Source organism: Anolis carolinensis, chromosome 4 (assembly GCF_035594765.1).
Source record: "Anolis carolinensis isolate JA03-04 chromosome 4, rAnoCar3.1.pri, whole genome shotgun sequence".
Classification (NCBI taxonomy): domain Eukaryota; kingdom Metazoa; phylum Chordata; class Lepidosauria; order Squamata; family Dactyloidae; genus Anolis; species Anolis carolinensis.
Genome location: NC_085844.1, coordinates 96,174,583 through 96,180,582, shown reverse-complemented (window position 1 = coordinate 96,180,582; position 6,000 = coordinate 96,174,583).

Below are 6,000 nucleotides of genomic sequence, written 5' to 3'. Positions count from 1 at the left end.
TAAGCGAATATGTTGGATAATAAGGAGGCATTAAAGAAAAGCCTATTAAACATCAAATTAGGTTATGATTTTACAAATGAAGACCAAAACATCATGTTAGACAACAAATTTGGCAGAAAAAGTAGTTCAATACGCAGTAATGCTATGTAGTAATTACTGTATTTATGAATTTAGCACCAAAATCTCACGATATATTGAAAACATTGACTCCAAAAATGCGTTGGATAATCCAGAATGTTGGATAAGCGAGTGTTGGATAAGTGAGACTCTACTGTATTAATATAATGTAATACAATATAATACTAATACAATATAATATATAATGCTAACATGCTATGCTAATAATATATATATACATTTAATATTAAAAAGAATAATACAATATAATACTAATAATACAATATAATAATATTGTATAATAATACTAATATATTTAATATAATACTATTTATTTATCATGTCAGAAGCAAATACAGCTATAACGTATACAAAACCACAAAGTAAAAAAATTGGCATTATGCTAAATTTCCTTAGACCAAAAGCTGGCTGCTAATTTGGGTGCTTCTGGTGTCGCTGTAAGAAGGTCGTTGTGTATGTGGTGGGGCTCAGACCGCCTTATATTGAGTGGTCTATGGTTTGCTGTTCTTCACACTTGCATGTCATGGACTCCACTTTGTGGCACCATTTCTTAAGATTGGCTCTGCATCTTGTGGTCCCACAGCGCAGTCTCTTCAGCATCTTCCAAGTCACCCAGTCTTCTGTGTGCCCGGGGGGAGTCTCTCATCCGGTATCAGCCACTGACTGAGGTTTCGGGTTTTTACCTGCCCCTTTTGGGCTCTTGATGCTGAGGTGGTCCTGTGAGTATTTCTGTTAATCTTAGAATGCTGTTTCTTGATTTCAGTAATTGGCATGCTGGCTGATATCCGAACAGAGGATGGGCCGGAGATGTCAATACTAGGCTTGCTCAAATAATTTGTTTTCCCCGTTAACCGTTATTAATTCGTTATTTTCGTTTGTTTTGAAGCAATTTTGAAGCATTGGTTGTCACACATCTGGATATCGCGGTTTCGAATCGCGAGAGGCCGTTTTTCGTTATGTCGTCGTTTTTTTCGTTAGGAAAAAAAAGCTTTAGCAAAGCACCCAAACTCCCACCATTCAGGCCCTTCCCTTTTGCCTCTCAGCAAAAGGGGCGTCACGGGCTCAGCCAATGGGAGGGGGCGAGGGGGAAGGAGGCCGAGGAGGAGGAGGAAGACGGAGGGGGGAAATGGCCGCCGCCGCCTCGCCTCAGCAGCTGATAATAATTTATTATTATTACCTCCCAAGGGTGATCTCCCAATAGCCTACCAAGGAAGGACTGGGCCAGGTTTCTGTCTTCGGGAGGGAGGCTCTCGCGTGTCAGCGCCCAGGAAGGCGAGGCCCGCACGTCGGAAAGGAGGCGCGTCCACGTGTCTTTCCTTTCTTCTTCCAGGAGGGAAGGAGGGGGAGAGGGAGGTCCCCCCTTGGTTGCCCTCTTTCCCTCCCGAAGTGGCTCTTGAAAATGGGGCGCTTTTCCCCTTCCCCTCCCGCCCTTCCCGCGACCTTCCCCAAGGTCTCCCCCGAAGAGCCCACCGACCTTTCCTTTCCTTCGGGCGGCGTCCTCTCCTCCTCCTCCTCGGAAGCCTTGCGGGGAGGATGGGGCTGGGAGGGAGGGAGGGAGGGTCGCTTAGGAGGCGGAAGGCGAAGGCGGGCGAGGGGCGCGGGCGGCGCTGCTCATGCCTCCCTCACTGCCTGCCTCTGCTTCTCCCTCTGCCGCCCCCTCCTCCGCTTCCTCCGCCTCCTCCTCGCAAGGCGCATCCAGGCGGGCGGAGGCGGCGGATCGAGACCCCTTCCCCTCTGCTTCGTCCTCCTCCGGCGGCTGTCCTCCCTTCGCTCGCTCGCCCTTCCCTGCCTGCCAGGCCTGATACTCAGAGGTTTTGACGTCTGTGCGAAGCTAGGCAAGTGGGGTTTATATATCTGTGGAAGGTCCAGGGTGGGAGAAAGAACTCTTGTCTGTGGGAGGCAAGTGTGAATGTTGCAATTGGTCACCTTGATTAGCATTGAATAGCCTTGCAGCTTCAAAGCCTGGCTGCTTCATACCTGGGGGAATCCTTTGTTGGGAGGTATTAGCTGGCCCTGATTGTTTCCTGTCTGGAATTCCCATTTTCTGGGTGTTTCTGGGAAGGTAATGGCACTCCATGTAGTCATGCCGGCCACATGACCTTGGAGGTGTCTATGGACAACACTGGCTCTTGGGCTTAGAAATGGAGATGAGCACCAACCCCCAGAGTCAGACATGACTGAACTTAACGTCAAGGGATACCTTTACCTTTACCTATACACACACACACACACACACACACACACACATATGCAGGGACTATATATATATCACACACACACCAATTTAACAAAATTTCAGCCACAAAAACAAAGTTTCTGAAGTAGAACAATGACTTTCACAGTAAAGACAACCCAATTTAACAGGAAATAAGACTTTCAAACCAGGAACAGATTTCTGCAATTATTAAAAAATGGTTTATTATAAAAGCTATGAAAATTCGCCAAAAATCAGAGGATAAGGGAAACGTTCCAAATTTTGGTGAGCTATCAGTTTTAAATGTGTTCTACCACTGTACCAAGTTGGAAGAAGATCACTCAAAAAATGAGGGTGGGAGAGTCCTGTAAAGTCCTCTCCCTCTGTGCTGTTTTTGGGAATTGCGCATGCGCGTCCGCCATTAACGAATTAATTTAGAAAATAACGAATTTTCGTTAATTTCGAATTTTTTGGGGGGCCAAATTCGGAAATACCATCAGAAACGAAAAGCTGCCCCCCTCTAGTTTTGAAACGAGTTTAGAATCAAATTTTTCGTGGATCGATCAAGCCTAGTCAATACCTTGGTCCTTTCATTGTTGGCAGCTACTTCCCGACAGATATCAGGTGGTGCAATACCGGCTAAGTGTAATTTCTTCAGAGGTGTGGGGTATAGACATCCTGTGATAATGAAGAGCCACATCCACTGTTTTAACGTGGTGAGATGTATTCCTTACTGGGCATGCGAATTCAGCAGCAGAGTAGCAAAGCGCAGATGTCTTCACTGTATCTGGTTGTGATCCCCAGGTTATGCCAGTTAGCTTTCGTATGATATTATTTCCAGCACCCACTTTTTGCTTGATAGTCAAGCAGTGCTTCTTATAAGTCAGAGCACGGTCCAGAGTAACTCCCACGTATTTTGGTGTGCTGCAATGCTCCAGTGGGATTCCTTCCCAGGTAATCCTCAGAGCTCAAGATGCTTGTCTGTTCTGAAAAGCACACGCCTGCGTTTTAGATGGATTAGGAATAATCTGGTTTCCCCTGTATTAGGCAGTAAGAGCACTTAAAGCTTCGGAGAGCTTCTGTTCAGCAAGCCTTTGACCGTGATTAGTGATTATGGCTTTAATCACGAGGATTTAGTAATTTGCTTCACTTCTGCACTTTGGTCTGATATTTATATAGCTGCAATTTTCTCAGCCTGTTTGGTTTTATAATATTTTTTAAATAATAGAGTTTTAATTGCTGTTTTAAGTAAAATTATTGGGTTACTTTTATTGTTACTAATTTTTTTAACCTTTTTATATTTTGTTCTATTTGTATATTGTTGCACTATTGAGTACTTTCTGTGAGCCACCATGAGTCCCATCAGGGAAATGGTGGCGGGATACAGATAAACCTTAATTATTATATTTCAAAGCTCCCTGCTTGAGAGGTGATGGCACGATCATCAGCATAGATTAATCTTTCTGTCACTTCTGGCAGTGGCTGATCATTTGTGTAAATGTTAAACATTGATGGAGCAAGCACGCTTCCTTGAGGCAGACCGTTCTTTTGTTTCTGCCACCTGCTTCTCTGATCCTGGAACTCAAGCAGATAAGGTGGTAATCCTTTGCGATATTATACATTTTTCTCATAGTACTGTTATCCACCACGCCTGTTGGGTTAAGGAGGTCTCTGCAAAAACTTAGCCAATACTGTACTGAAAATGCCCTCATCATAAATAAAGAAAAATCCAAAATAATGGTCTTTGGCAAGAAAACTAAGGTTTACAACTGGCACCTTGATGGGCACAAAGTGGAACAAGTGAGGATATTTAAATACCTAGGCCTACACTTTGCGGCCTCTGGGGCATGGTCCCAACATCTAAATTTAAGTATCGCAAAAGCTGATAATGCCGCGCAGGCAGTTCATAAATTATGTAATCATAATTACCCAGGATCTTTACGTCCCTTTCTGAAAGTTCTCAAGGCCAAGGTGTTCCCCATTGCTTTGTATGGAGCTGAAATATGGGGGGATCAAGATCTGGCATTGGTAGAAAGATTCCAACTTCGCCACTTGAACATTGGCTTAGGTGTGGAGAGATCATCCCTGTCAGCTGCTGTGAAAGCAGAGATGGGAGTACCCCCAATTTCCACAGTAATCCTGAAGAGGCAGATCAATTGGTGGTACAAAATAAGACAAATGCAACCACATAGACTCCCAGCCATATGCCTATTAGAACAAGAAAACCACAAAGAGTGGTCATCATGGCTAAGCAGACTCGGTCACAGTAAGATAGGTTTTGCCCCACACGAGCTAATAAATTTCGGGGCTAAAGTGTGCTCAATTGTATACCAAAGAGCCCTCGACACTGCTGCACAAAATGATCTTATGATCATAGCGCAAGCAAGAGTCACTCCATACCTGGCCAAATTTAAATGCAATGTGGGCATGGAAACCTACCTCTTCTTGACTCTTCCATTATATATCAGAAAACTTTTTACCCGGGCTAGATTCGAGCAGCTCGACATTAAGTCCAAGCTAGGTAGACATCAGAATATCCCCTATACAAAGAGAACCTGTGGGTGTTGTGAGGTAGATGCAGAAGTGGAGGACTCAGAACATTTTTTTCTTAAAATGCCCCTACTACACCAGGATTCGATCTCTCTATTTAGACCCTCTGCTGGAGAATCATACTCACTTAGAGAATAAGGAGAAATTGCATATCCTTCTACAGGGTTCAGATAAAAACTCTATTTTAAAACTGGCCTTTTTTACGCAAAACGCTCTGGCCATTCGTGAGAAGATGGAAGCTGTGAGCTGATACATTATTGCCATTAACAAAATCCAAACTTAAAATTTACTATGGACAAGACACTTGTTTTACTTACCCCTGTCCTCGTTCAAACCTTACTTTAAGAAATTACTAATTTTAACCTTTTTACTCTGTATTTGTATACTTATCTAGGAGCGGGCTATTAGGCCGCAGGTCGGGATGTTTTGTATCCTTACATGGTTTTATTGTATGTATGCATAAGTGTGTACATATTGTATGTTTTTCATGTTTTGATACGGTCAAAAGTGACTAATCAATAAGAATTGTTGTTATACATTTTTCTCAGGAGGAGGCGGTGATTTACAGTAAAAGGAAATTTAGCATAATGCCAAGATGGTCCATGTTTTGTAGGCATATAACAAAGTTGGGAGGACAATCTATATAAATAAAAATGTAATGTCCGTTTGTGGAGACCTCATATCTCCAAAACTACTTCCCCAATTGCTGCAAAATTTGGACACCAAATGAGTGTTTTCAGGTATTCACATACCTATTATCACAAACCTGTCACACCTGAGACAGGTAAAACCATGCCCCTTAGCAATGGCCAATCAGCCTCCTCCCCCCTTAGCAATGGCCAAGCAGTTCCCTCCTCCCTTAGCAACCACCCTAGCAGACAGCTCCTCCCCTTAGCAACAGCAATAGCAATGGCCAAGCAGTCTCCTCCTTTTAGCAACCGGTGTGGGCGAGCTAGGCTCGCCTCCTTGCCACTCAGTTTGGCTTGCCGAGTTACACGAAGCTGAGGCTCTGTGGCCTAGCCACAGAAAGGAGAGATAAAAAGAGTGAAAATCCTTATTGTGGGTCCCAGCAACGTGAGTGAGCGATACCATTACTTACCCTGTTTCCCTGAAAATAA